At 37.0% G+C, this 12,750-nt stretch overlaps 23 non-coding genes across 23 annotated transcripts; all 23 read right to left on the bottom strand.

Annotated features, from left to right (window-relative positions):
• Positions 1-3,254: 3,254 nt before the first annotated feature.
• trnaq-cug lies at positions 3,255-3,326 on the bottom strand. Its single transcript has one exon. It is a non-coding gene; the product is annotated as a tRNA-Gln (tRNA).
• Positions 3,327-3,647: 321 nt separating this feature from the next.
• Positions 3,648-3,719, bottom strand: trnaq-uug. The gene has a single exon. It is a non-coding gene; the product is annotated as a tRNA-Gln (tRNA).
• Positions 3,720-4,026: 307 nt separating this feature from the next.
• Positions 4,027-4,098, bottom strand: trnaq-cug. Its single transcript has one exon. It is a non-coding gene; the product is annotated as a tRNA-Gln (tRNA).
• A 325-nt stretch (positions 4,099-4,423) lies between these two features.
• Positions 4,424-4,495, bottom strand: trnaq-cug. The gene has a single exon. It is a non-coding gene; the product is annotated as a tRNA-Gln (tRNA).
• Positions 4,496-4,802: 307 nt separating this feature from the next.
• On the bottom strand, positions 4,803-4,874 carry trnaq-cug. The gene has a single exon. It is a non-coding gene; the product is annotated as a tRNA-Gln (tRNA).
• A 307-nt stretch (positions 4,875-5,181) lies between these two features.
• On the bottom strand, positions 5,182-5,253 carry trnaq-cug. Its single transcript has one exon. It is a non-coding gene; the product is annotated as a tRNA-Gln (tRNA).
• Positions 5,254-5,560: 307 nt separating this feature from the next.
• trnaq-cug lies at positions 5,561-5,632 on the bottom strand. The gene has a single exon. It is a non-coding gene; the product is annotated as a tRNA-Gln (tRNA).
• Positions 5,633-5,944: 312 nt separating this feature from the next.
• Positions 5,945-6,016, bottom strand: trnaq-cug. The gene has a single exon. It is a non-coding gene; the product is annotated as a tRNA-Gln (tRNA).
• A 391-nt stretch (positions 6,017-6,407) lies between these two features.
• trnaq-cug lies at positions 6,408-6,479 on the bottom strand. The gene has a single exon. It is a non-coding gene; the product is annotated as a tRNA-Gln (tRNA).
• A 440-nt stretch (positions 6,480-6,919) lies between these two features.
• On the bottom strand, positions 6,920-6,991 carry trnaq-cug. Its single transcript has one exon. It is a non-coding gene; the product is annotated as a tRNA-Gln (tRNA).
• A 1,026-nt stretch (positions 6,992-8,017) lies between these two features.
• On the bottom strand, positions 8,018-8,089 carry trnaq-cug. Its single transcript has one exon. It is a non-coding gene; the product is annotated as a tRNA-Gln (tRNA).
• A 307-nt stretch (positions 8,090-8,396) lies between these two features.
• Positions 8,397-8,468, bottom strand: trnaq-cug. Its single transcript has one exon. It is a non-coding gene; the product is annotated as a tRNA-Gln (tRNA).
• A 314-nt stretch (positions 8,469-8,782) lies between these two features.
• trnaq-uug lies at positions 8,783-8,854 on the bottom strand. The gene has a single exon. It is a non-coding gene; the product is annotated as a tRNA-Gln (tRNA).
• A 308-nt stretch (positions 8,855-9,162) lies between these two features.
• trnaq-cug lies at positions 9,163-9,234 on the bottom strand. The gene has a single exon. It is a non-coding gene; the product is annotated as a tRNA-Gln (tRNA).
• Positions 9,235-9,541: 307 nt separating this feature from the next.
• trnaq-cug lies at positions 9,542-9,613 on the bottom strand. Its single transcript has one exon. It is a non-coding gene; the product is annotated as a tRNA-Gln (tRNA).
• A 320-nt stretch (positions 9,614-9,933) lies between these two features.
• Positions 9,934-10,005, bottom strand: trnaq-uug. Its single transcript has one exon. It is a non-coding gene; the product is annotated as a tRNA-Gln (tRNA).
• A 308-nt stretch (positions 10,006-10,313) lies between these two features.
• On the bottom strand, positions 10,314-10,385 carry trnaq-cug. The gene has a single exon. It is a non-coding gene; the product is annotated as a tRNA-Gln (tRNA).
• Positions 10,386-10,694: 309 nt separating this feature from the next.
• Positions 10,695-10,766, bottom strand: trnaq-cug. The gene has a single exon. It is a non-coding gene; the product is annotated as a tRNA-Gln (tRNA).
• Positions 10,767-11,073: 307 nt separating this feature from the next.
• trnaq-cug lies at positions 11,074-11,145 on the bottom strand. The gene has a single exon. It is a non-coding gene; the product is annotated as a tRNA-Gln (tRNA).
• A 327-nt stretch (positions 11,146-11,472) lies between these two features.
• Positions 11,473-11,544, bottom strand: trnaq-uug. The gene has a single exon. It is a non-coding gene; the product is annotated as a tRNA-Gln (tRNA).
• Positions 11,545-11,851: 307 nt separating this feature from the next.
• Positions 11,852-11,923, bottom strand: trnaq-cug. The gene has a single exon. It is a non-coding gene; the product is annotated as a tRNA-Gln (tRNA).
• Positions 11,924-12,230: 307 nt separating this feature from the next.
• Positions 12,231-12,302, bottom strand: trnaq-cug. The gene has a single exon. It is a non-coding gene; the product is annotated as a tRNA-Gln (tRNA).
• Positions 12,303-12,607: 305 nt separating this feature from the next.
• Positions 12,608-12,679, bottom strand: trnaq-uug. The gene has a single exon. It is a non-coding gene; the product is annotated as a tRNA-Gln (tRNA).
• Positions 12,680-12,750: the final 71 nt, after the last annotated feature.

Below are 12,750 nucleotides of genomic sequence, written 5' to 3'. Positions count from 1 at the left end.
TCTATTGGTTGTATGGCGTGGTAACAGCTGATAGTAACGAGAGCTGTTTGTGAATTTACCAGGTGTTTGTGGTAAAACCAGCGTCTGCTTTCTTTGCAATGCCACATTGGTGTCAGAAGTAAAAGAAAACTTTAAAAAAAATAACCTCTGAGTTCTGACTCACCTCTCTGCTAGTCTGGTTGTGCTCACTGCGCATTGCAACTCAGTGGAGAAGATGGCGAAGCCATGAGGAAAATCCGACGCTCATTCCAAAATTACGGAGGAGGCGATGCACGACGATCGCGCTGGTCTTTCTGACCATATGGTGGGATTGAACCACACTGCAGAACACGTAGCCCATCTGAGACAAACACCCAGGGAGCTGGCCGCTGACGCCGTTCTCAGTGAGGGAGCCAGCGCCGGCACAAAATATAGTGATGTCAGGCCAAATGTAAACAAAGATGGAGGCGCCCTGTCCGGCCAGCTCCAGGCGAAAACTCCGAAATATTCCGGCAAAGCAGATTGGGAGGCCTTCCATGCCCGGTTTGAACTTTTAGCGCGGGCTGGTCAGGGGATGTTAAAGCTCTGCAGCTGGCCATGTGCCTCACAGACGAAGCGTTAACATGCCTGCTGCTGCTTAGCCCAGCGGAAAGGGGTGATTATATGGCTTTGGTAATATAGCAGTGCTCTACAGCGACAGTTTGGACAGTGTTGCAGATCCAGTGTTCTTCGTACTTCATTGGCAAACAGACTGAGACATGACGGTGAGCCGCTCCGTGTATTGGCCAATGACATTGAAACTGTAAACTGGCCAGAGATCAGTTTATCGGAGCCGTAAGACCCAGAAAACTGCGGATTCAGACACAACTGGCACACCCCTCTAGCCTGCAAAGGGCTCTGGATCTAGCCCTGGAACGAGAGATGGTAGGAGCGGCAGCAACAGGGAACAACTATGTTGGGAGCGGTCCAGTTGTAAGGACTGCGGTGCACGAAGACTCAAGACAAGAAATGCTGACATGGGCTGACAAATTGACTGAACTAAACTCATCAGGACCCTCCAGTTTGCAGGATATGCGGCCAACCTTGCAATATCAGCGTGCAATGCCCAAAGCGGGCTGGTGTTCAGGGAAACAACTCCAGGCCTGTGTAGAGGGGACAGCACATGTCCCAACCTCTGTTACCCCCTGCCTCAAGCCCAATTTAACAGCTTGAACGGGGCTTCACCGTGGCCAAAGACAGACGTCACAGAGTCATTGAGGGTGGTGGACTCATAAAGGGGATTTTTGTCACATAGCCATTGCCCTGGCCGAGACCCCTTGCATAACCCTGATTGACATTGGATCCATGGCTAGGCTTTTAAACCTGACCTGGAAAAAAAAAAAAAAAAAAAAAAACCTGACCTGGTTCCAGTGGAAACACAGCTAGAACTTGCAATCGTGAAACTGTGGACAGGGACTGGTGAGCTTGCCCCTGTGCTGGGGAAAGGGACAGTGGCCATACGGATCGGAGAACTTTCTGTGGACTTTAAGGTGTGTGTAACAGAATAGTATCTTGTTCAGCTAATTTTCTAACTAGCTGACCATTTTCTAATTCATTAAATAAATGTTATTTGTAAAAAAAAAAGTACTTCGTTTTTGTAGATTAACAGGGAAGTGCATGGAATATTTTTTGGAATTAATTTCGTTGCAAGAAGCCAATAAAATGGAGGCATGTTCTGGGCTGTGTGTGGTTTTTAATCTATTGGTTTGATGCAGTGAAATGTGTAGATCCATGTAACAAGGACGGAGAGTGGGTTGGGTTTCAAGATTCTACTGAAATTTGAACGCAGACTACTGGATTTAGAGTCCAGAGTGCTAACCATTACACCATAGAACCCTATGAAAAACTGCAGTTTTTGATAATGAAAACTGTTATAACTTGGAAATATTAAATGAATTCATGAAATGAATTAGAAAATTAGCTGACCAAGATTACGATTTATGATTTAATTAAATGTTATTTGTTGTGGAGAAGACAAAGGAGATGGTTGTGGACTTCCGGAGAACTCCCACCCAGCACGCTCCACTGATCGTCAATGGTGCTGCTGTGGAAAGGGTGAGCTGCACCAAGTTCCTGGGGGTGCACATCTCCGACGATCTGTCTTGGAACCAAAACACTGCATCACTTGCCAAGAAAGCCCAACAACGCCTGTACTTCCTCCGCAAACTGAAGAGGGCCAGAGCTCCTCCCCCCATCATGCATACCTTCTACAGGGGGGCCATCGAGAGCATCCTGACCTGCTGCATCAGCGTGTGGTACGGAGCCTGCAACGCGTCCTGCCGGAAGACTCTGCAGCACATTGTGAAAACAGCTGAGAAGATCGTTGGTGTCCCTATTACTGGCCTCTCGGACATTTACCGCTCCCGCCTCACCCGCAAAGCCATCAGGATTGCAGGGGACCCCTCACACCCATCCCAGAGACACTTCAACCTGCTACAATCAGGGAGGAGGCTGCAAAGTCTGCAGGCCAGAACCAGCAGACTAAAAGACAGTTTCCTCCATCAGGCGATAAGGACACTCAACTCCCTCCCTGCCCTCCCCCCTCTGGCCCCTCCACTCCGTCCTACAAGCCCACACTGAAAACTTTCACAACAGTTCAGATCGCCACTTTCACCAAAGACTGCCATCACTAACTCATCCACTTACTGTTCTCAGCACTGTTGTCACTTTAAACTGCCACTTTAACCATCTCATTGCTCCCTGTACTGTTTAGACTACTGTTATTCTTCTTATTATTGCTGTCTTTTTATCTATTTTTTAAGTCGTTTATTTATTTATTTTGTATATGCTGCTTGCACTGTGGGGTGAGAGGAAAGCAATTTCATCTGTGCTGTATGTCTTTATGGATGCAGTACATTTGACAATAAAGCCGTCTTTGACTTTGACTATGGATTCGGAGTCCAGAGTGCTAACCATTACACCATAGAACCCTATGAGCAACTGCAGTTTTTGATAAGGAAAATTGTTATAACTGGGAAATAATGAATGAATTCATGAAATGAATTAGAAAATTAGCGGACCAAGATTACGATTTATGATTTAAATAAATGTTATTTGTCAAAAAAAATACATTAACAGGGAATTGCGTAAAATATTTTTTGGAATTAACAATTTCGTTGCAAGAAGCCAATAAAATGGAGGCATGTTCTGGGCTGTGTGTGGTTTTTAATCTATTGGTTTGATGCAGTGAAATGTGAAGATCCATGTAACAAGCATGGAGAGTGGGTTGGGTTTCAAGGTTCTACTGAGATTTGAACTCAGACTACTGGATTCAGAGTCCAGAGTGCTAACCATTACACCATAGAACCCTATGAGCAACTGCAGTTTTTGATAAGGAAAATTGTTATAACTGGGAAATAATGAATGAATTCATGAAATGAATTAGAAAATTAGCTGACCAAGATTACGATTTATGATTTAAATAAATGTTATTTGTAAAAAAAAAAGTACTTTATATGTAGGATTAACAGGGAAGTGCATAGAATATTTTTTGGGAATTAACAATTTCGTTGCAAGAAGCCAATAAAATGTAGGCATTTTCTGGGCTGTGTGTGGTTTTTAATCTATTGGTTTGATGCAGTGAAATGTGTAGATCCATGTAACAAGCATGGAGAGTGGGTTGGGTTTCAAGGTTCTACTGAGATTTGAACTCAGACTACTGGATTCAATGTCCAGAGTGCTAACCATTACACCATAGAACCCTATGAGCAACTGCAGTTTTTGATAAGGAAAATTGTTATAACTGGGAAATAATGAATGAATTCATGAAATGAATTAGAAAATTAGCTGACCAAGATTACGATTTATGATTTAAATAAATGTTATTTGTCAAAAAAAAATACATTAACAGGGAAGTGCATAGAATATTTTTTGGAATTAACAATTTCGTTGCAAGAAGCCAATAAAATGGAGGCATGTTCTGGGCTGTGTGTGGTTTTTAATCTATTGGTTTGATGCAGTGAAATGTGAAGATCCATGTAACAAGCATGGAGAGTGGGTTGGGTTTCAAGGTTCTACTGAGATTTGAACTCAGACTACTGGATTCAGAGTCCAGAGTGCTAACCATTACACCATAGAACCCTATGAGCAACTGCAGTTTTTGATAAGGAAAATTGTTATAACTGGGAAATAATGAATGAATTCATGAAATGAATTAGAAAATTAGCTGACCAAGATTACGATTTATGATTTAAATAAATGTTATTTGTAAAAAAAAAATATGTACTTTATTGTTGTGGATTAACAGGGAAGTGCATAGAATATTTTTTGGGAATTAACAATTTCGTTGCAAGAAGCCAATAAAATGAAGGCATTTTCTGGGCTGTGTGTGGTTTTTAATCTATTGGTTTGATGCAGTGAAATGTATAAGTCCATGTAACAAGCATGGAGAGTGGGTTGGGTTTCAAGGTTCTACTGAGATTTGAACTCAGACTACTGGATTCAGAGTCCAGAGTGCTAACCATTACACCATAGAACCCTATGAGCAACTGCAGTTTTTGATAAGGAAAATTGTTATAACTGGGAAATAATGAATGAATTCATGAAATGAATTAGAAAATTAGCTGACCAAGATTACGATTTATGATTTAAATAAATGTTATTTGTCAAAAAAAATACATTAACAGGGAAGTGCATAGAATATTTTTTGGGAATTAACAATTTCGTTGCAAGAAGCCAATAAAATGGAGGCATGTTCTGGGCTGTGTGTGGTTTTTAATCTATTGGTTTGATGCAGTGAAATGTGTAGATCCATGTAACAAGCATGGAGAGTGGGTTGGGTTTCAAGGTTCTACTGAGATTTGAACTCAGACTACTGGATTCAGAGTCCAGAGTGCTAACCATTACACCATAGAACCCTATGAGCAACTGCAGTTTTTGATAAGGAAAATTGTTATAACTGGGAAATAATGAATGAATTCATGAAATGAATTAGAAAATTAGCTGACCAAGATTACGATTTATGATTTAAATAAATGTTATTTGTCAAAAAAAATACATTAACAGGGAAGTGCATAGAATATTTTTTGGGAATTAACAATTTCGTTGCAAGAAGCCAATAAAATGGAGGCATGTTCTGGGCTGTGTGTGGTTTTTAATCTATTGGTTTGATGCAGTGAAATGTGAAGATCCATGTAACAAGCATGGAGAGTGGGTTGGGTTTCAAGGTTCTACTGAGATTTGAACTCAGACTACTGGATTCAGAGTCCAGAGTGCTAACCATTACACCATAGAACCCTATGAGCAACTGCAGTTTTTGATAAGGAAAATTGTTATAACTGGGAAATAATGAATGAATTCATGAAATGAATTAGAAAATTAGCTGACCAAGATTACGATTTATGATTTAAATAAATGTTATTTGTCAAAAAAAAAATACATTAACAGGGAAGTGCATAGAATATTTTTTGGAATTAACAATTTCGTTGCAAGAAGCCAATAAAATGGAGGCATGTTCTGGGCTGTGTGTGGTTTTTAATCTATTGGTTTGATGCAGTGAAATGTGTAGATCCATGTAACAAGCATGAGAGTGGGTTGGGTTTCAAGGTTCTACTGAGATTTGAACTCAGACTACTGGATTCAGAGTCCAGAGTGCTAACCATTACACCATAGAACCCTATGAGCAACTGCAGTTTTTGATAAGGAAAATTGTTATAACTGGGAAATAATGAATGAATTCATGAAATGAATTAGAAAATTAGCTGACCAAGATTACGATTTATGATTTAAATAAATGTTATTTGTCAAAAAAAAATACATTGATTAACAGGGAAGTGCATAGAATATTTTTTGGGAATTAACAATTTCGTTGCAAGAAGCCAATAAAATGAGAGCATGTTCTGGGCTGTGTGTGGTTTTTAATCTATTGGTTTGATGCAGTGAAATGTGAAGATCCATGTAACAAGCATGGAGAGTGGGTTGGGTTTCAAGGTTCTACTGAGATTTGAACTCAGACTACTGGATTCAGAGTCCAGAGTGCTAACCATTACACCATAGAACCCTATGAGCAACTGCAGTTTTTGATAAGGAAAATTGTTATAACTGGGAAATAATGAATGAATTCATGAAATGAATTAGAAAATTAGCTGACCAAGATTACGATTTATGATTTAAATAAATGTTATTTGTAAAAAAAAATTAATATGTTTTTCAGATTAATTTTTGGAATAAAATGACATTAACAGGGAATGTGCATAAAGAATATTTTTTTGGGAATTAACAATTTTCGTTGCAAGAAAGCCAATAAAAATGATGGCATTTTCTGGGCTGTGATGTAGTTTTTTAATCAATTGTTGCAAATTTCTGGGCTGTGTGTGGTTTTTAATCTATTGGTTTGATGCAGTGAAATGTGTAGATCCATGTAACAAGCATGGAGAGTGGGTTGGGTTTCAAGGTTCTACTGAGATTTGAACTCAGACTACTGGATTCAGAGTCCAGAGTGCTAACCATTACACCATAGAACCCTATGAGCAACTGCAGTTTTTGATAAGGAAAATTGTTATAACTGGGAAATAATGAATGAATTCATGAAATGAATTAGAAAATTAGCTGACCAAGATTACGATTTATGATTTAAATAAATGTTATTTGTAAAAAAAAATTATGTACATTTTTTGATTAACAGGGAAGTGCATAGAATATTTTTTGGGTAATTTTAATTGAGTCAACTATGATTTCAGATTGCCAGATGTAAGCCCATAATATAGAACTGCAGTAAGGCAAATGTTATACTGTATGGTCATGATGTTGAAAATTGGGATTTATATTTAAATTTTATTTCTAATTGGGAATGCTAATATTTTTTTTTTTCTTGTTGAGAGTGTGTGTGGTTTTTAATCTATTGGTTTGATGCAGTGAAATGTGTAGATCCATGTAACAAGCATGGAGAGTGGGTTGGGTTTCAAGGTTCTACTGAGATTTGAACTCAGACTACTGGATTCAGAGTCCAGAGTGCTAACCATTACACCATAGAACCCTATGAGCAACTGCAGTTTTTGATAAGGAAAATTGTTATAACTGGGAAATAATGAATGAATTCATGAAATGAATTAGAAAATTAGCTGACCAAGATTACGATTTATGATTTAAATAAATGTTATTTGTAAAAAAAAATTATGTATTTATTTTTTTGGATTAACAGGGAAGTGCATAGAATATTTTTTGGAATTAACAATTTCGTTGCAAGAAGCCAATAAAATGCAGCATGTTTCTCTTCTGGAAGTAAGTGTTGACTACAGCCATTTCCATCCTCTTCGCAAAGTCCACCACCATCTGTCCCTCCAGATTCCTTTCCTTCACACCAAACCTGCCCATCACCTCCTCATCACCTCTATTGCCCTCACCAACATGTCCATTAAAGTCTGCTCCAATAACAACTCTCTCTCCTCTGGGGATACCCTCTATGACCTCATCCAACTCACTCCAGAATCTCTCCTTCACTTCTAACTCACAGCCAACCTGTGGCGCATACCCACTGACTACATTCACCATCACCCCTTCAATTTCTAACTTTAGGCTCATCATCCTGTCTGAGACTCTTTTCACCTCTAGAACACTATTGGTTTGATGCAGTGAAATGTGTAGATCCATGTAACAAGCATGGAGAGTGGGTTGGGTTTCAAGGTTCTACTGAAATTTGAACTCAGACTACTGGATTCAGAGTCCAGAGTGCTAACCATTACACCATAGAACCCTATGAGCAACTGCAGTTTTTGATAAGGAAAATTGTTATAACTGGGAAATAATGAATGAATTCATGAAATGAGATAGAAAACTAGCTGACCAAGATGACGATTTATGATTTGAATAAATGTTATTTGTAAAAAAAAAATTACATTAACAGGGAAGTGCATAGAATATTTTTTGGGAATTAACAATTTCGTTGCAAGAAGCCAATAAAATGGAGGCATTTTCTGGGCTGTGTGTGGTTTTTAATCTATTGGTTTGATGCAGTGAAATGTGTAGATCCATGTAACAAGCATGGAGAGTGGGTTGGGTTTCAAGGTTCTACTGAGATTTGAACTCAGACTACTGGATTCAGAGTCCAGAGTGCTAACCATTACACCATAGAACCCTATGAGCAACTGCAGTTTTTGATAAGGAAAATTGTTATAACTGGGAAATAATGAATGAATTCATGAAATGAATTAGAAAATTAGCTGACCAAGATTACGATTTATGATTTAAATAAATGTTATTCGTCAAAAAAAAATACATTAACAGGGAATTGCATAGAATATTTTTTGGAATTAACAATTTCGTTGCAAGAAGCCAATAAAATGCAGGCATTTTCTGGGCTGTGTGTGGTTTTTAATCTATTGGTTTGATGCAGTGAAATGTATAGGTCCATGTAACAAGCATGGAGAGTGGGTTGGGTTTCAAGGTTCTACTGAGATTTGAACTCAGACTACTGGATTCAGAGTCCAGAGTGCTAACCATTACACCATAGAACCCTATGAGCAACTGCAGTTTTTGATAAGGAAAATTGTTATAACTGGGAAATAATGAATGAATTCATGAAATGAATTAGAAAATTAGCTGACCAAGATTACGATTTATGATTTAAATAAATGTTATTTGTAAAAAAAAATACTATGTAGATTAACAGGGAAGTGCATAAAATATTCTTTGGGAATTAACAATTTTGTTGCAAGAAGCCAATAAAATGGAGGCATGTTCTGGGCTGTGTGTGGTTTTTAATCTATTGGTTTGATGCAGTGAAATGTGTAGATCCATGTAACAAGCATGGAGAGTGGGTTGGGTTTCAAGGTTCTACTGAGATTTGAACTCAGACTACTGGATTCAAAGTCCAGAGTGCTAACCATTACACCATAGAACCCTATGAGCAACTGCAGTTTTTGATAAGGAAAATTGTTATAACTGGGAAATAATGAATGAATTCATGAAATGAATTAGAAAATTAGCTGACCAAGATTACGATTTATGATTTAAATAAATGTTATTTGTCAAAAAAAAATACATTAACAGGGAAGTGCATAGAATATTTTTTGGGAATTAACAATTTCGTTGCAAGAAGCCAATAAAATGGAGGCATTTTCTGGGCTGTGTGTGGTTTTTAATCTATTGGTTTGATGCAGTGAAATGTATAGATCCATGTAACAAGCATGGAGAGTGGGTTGGGTTTCAAGGTTCTACTGAGATTTGAACTCAGACTACTGGATTCAGAGTCCAGAGTGCTAACCATTACACCATAGAACCCTATGAGCAACTGCAGTTTTTGATAAGGAAAATTGTTATAACTGGGAAATAATGAATGAATTCATGAAATGAATTAGAAAATTAGCGGACCAAGATTACGATTTATGATTTAAATAAATGTTATTCGTCAAAAAAAAATACATTAACAGGGAATTGCATAGAATATTTTTTGGAATTAACAATTTCGTTGCAAGAAGCCAATAAAATGGAGGCATGTTCTGGGCTGTGTGTGGTTTTTAATCTATTGGTTTGATGCAGTGAAATGTGAAGATCCATGTAACAAGCATGGAGAGTGGGTTGGGTTTCAAGGTTCTACTGAGATTTGAACTCAGACTACTGGATTCAGAGTCCAGAGTGCTAACCATTACACCATAGAACCCTATGAGCAACTGCAGTTTTTGATAAGGAAAATTGTTATAACTGGGAAATAATGAATGAATTCATGAAATGAATTAGAAAATTAGCTGACCAAGATTACGATTTATGATTTAAATAAATGTTATTTGTAAAAAAAAAATATGTACTTTATTGTAGATTAACAGGGAAGTGCATAGAATATTTTTGGGAATTAACAATTTCGTTGCAAGAAGCCAATAAAATGGAGGCATGTTCTGGGCTGTGTGTGGTTTTTAATCTATTGGTTTGATGCAGTGAAATGTGTAGATCCATGTAAAAAACATGAGAGTGGGTTGGGTTTCAAGGTTCTACTGAGATTTGAACTCAGACTACTGGATTCAGAGTCCAGAGTGCTAACCATTACACCATAGAACCCTATGAGCAACTGCAGTTTTTGATAAGGAAAATTGTTATAACTGGGAAATAATGAATGAATTCATGAAATGAATTAGAAAATTAGCTGACCAAGATTACGATTTATGATTTAAATAAATGTTATTTGTCAAAAAAAAATACATTAACAGGGAAGTGCATAGAATATTTTTTGGGAATTAACAATTTCGTTGCAAGAAGCCAATAAAATGGAGGCATTTTCTGGGCTGTGTGTGGTTTTTAATCTATTGGTTTGATGCAGTGAAATGTGAAGATCCATGTAACAAGCATGGAGAGTGGGTTGGGTTTCAAGGTTCTACTGAGATTTGAACTCAGACTACTGGATTCAGAGTCCAGAGTGCTAACCATTACACCATAGAACCCTATGAGCAACTGCAGTTTTTGATAAGGAAAATTGTTATAACTGGGAAATAATGAATGAATTCATGAAATGAATTAGAAAATTAGCTGACCAAGATTACGATTTATGATTTAAATAAATGTTATTTGTCAAAAAAAAAATACATTAACAGGGAAGTGCATAGAATATTTTTTGGGAATTAACAATTTCGTTGCAAGAAGCCAATAAAATGGAGGCATGTTCTGGGCTGTGTGTGGTTTTTAATCTATTGGTTTGATGCAGTGAAATGTGAAGATCCATGTAACAAGCATGGAGAGTGGGTTGGGTTTCAAGGTTCTACTGAGATTTGAACTCAGACTACTGGATTCAGAGTCCAGAGTGCTAACCATTACACCATAGAACCCTATGAGCAACTGCAGTTTTTGATAAGGAAAATTGTTATAACTGGGAAATAATGAATGAATTCATGAAATGAATTAGAAAATTAGCTGACCAAGATTACGATTTATGATTTAAATAAATGTTATTCGTCAAAAAAAAATACATTAACAGGGAAGTGCATAGAATATTTTTTGGAATTAACAATTTCGTTGCAAGAAGCCAATAAAATGCAGGCATTTTCTGGGCTGTGTGTGGTTTTTAATCTATTGGTTTGATGCAGTGAAATGTGTAGATCCATGTAACAAGCATGGAGAGTGGGTTGGGTTTCAAGGTTCTACTGAGATTTGAACTCAGACTACTGGATTCAGAGTCCAGAGTGCTAACCATTACACCATAGAACCCTATGAGCAACTGCAGTTTTTGATAAGGAAAATTGTTATAACTGGGAAATAATGAATGAATTCATGAAATGAATTAGAAAATTAGCTGACCAAGATTACGATTTATGATTTAAATAAATGTTATTTGTAAAAAAAAAAATACTTTTTTTGTAGATATGTAGATTAACAGGGAAGTGCATAGAATATTTTTTGGGAATTAACAATTTCGTTGCAAGAAGCCAATAAAATGGAGGCATGTTCTGGGCTGTGTGTGGTTTTTAATCTATTGGTTTGATGCAGTGAAATGTGTAGATCCATGTAACAAGCATGGAGAGTGGGTTGGTTTCAAGGTTCTACTGAGATTTGAACTCAGACTACTGGATTCAAAGTCCAGAGTGCTAACCATTACACCATAGAACCCTATGAGCAACTGCAGTTTTTGATAAGGAAAATTGTTATAACTGGGAAATAATGAATGAATTCATGAAATGAATTAGAAAATTAGCTGACCAAGATTACGATTTATGATTTAAATAAATGTTATTTGTCAAAAAAAAAACATTAACAGGGAAGTGCATAGAATATTTTTTGGGAATTAACAATTTCGTTGCAAGAAGCCAATAAAATGAGAGCATTTTCTGGGCTGTGTGTGGTTTTTAATCTATTGGTTTGATGCAGTGAAATGTGAAGATCCATGTAACAAGCATGGAGAGTGGGTTGGGTTTCAAGGTTCTACTGAGATTTGAACTCAGACTACTGGATTCAGAGTCCAGAGTGCTAACCATTACACCATAGAACCCTATGAGCAACTGCAGTTTTTGATAAGGAAAATTGTTATAACTGGGAAATAATGAATGAATTCATGAAATGAATTAGAAAATTAGCTGACCAAGATTACGATTTATGATTTAAATAAATGTTATTTGTCAAAAAAAATACATTAACAGGGAAGTGCATAGAATATTTTTTGGGAATTAACAATTTCGTTGCAAGAAGCCAATAAAATGGAGGCATTTTCTGGGCTGTGTGTGGTTTTTAATCTATTGGTTTGATGCAGTGAAATGTGTAGATCCATGTAACAAGCATGGAGAGTGGGTTGGGTTTCAAGGTTCTACTGAGATTTGAACTCAGACTACTGGATTCAGAGTCCAGAGTGCTAACCATTACACCATAGAACCCTATGAGCAACTGCAGTTTTTGATAAGGAAAATTGTTATAACTGGGAAATAATGAATGAATTCATGAAATGAATTAGAAAATTAGCTGACCAAGATTACGATTTATGATTTAAATAAATGTTATTTGTCAAAAAAAACATTAACAGGGAAGTGCATAGAATATTTTTTGGGAATTAACAATTTCGTTGCAAGAAGCCAATAAAATGGAGGCATTTTCTGGGCTGTGTGTGGTTTTTAATCTATTGGTTTGATGCAGTGAAATGTATAAGTCCATGTAACAAGCATGGAGAGTGGGTTGGGTTTCAAGGTTCTACTGAGATTTGAACTCAGACTACTGGATTCAAAGTCCAGAGTGCTAACCATTACACCATAGAACCCTATGAGCAACTGCAGTTTTTGATAAGGAAAATTGTTATAACTGGGAAATAATGAATGAATTCATGAAATA

Source organism: Oryzias latipes, chromosome 6, assembly GCF_002234675.1.
Source record: "Oryzias latipes chromosome 6, ASM223467v1".
NCBI classification, from domain to species: Eukaryota; Metazoa; Chordata; class Actinopteri; order Beloniformes; family Adrianichthyidae; genus Oryzias; species Oryzias latipes.
The sequence above is the reverse complement of the archived record's forward strand: the minus strand, read 5'-3'. Positions and strand labels throughout refer to the sequence as shown.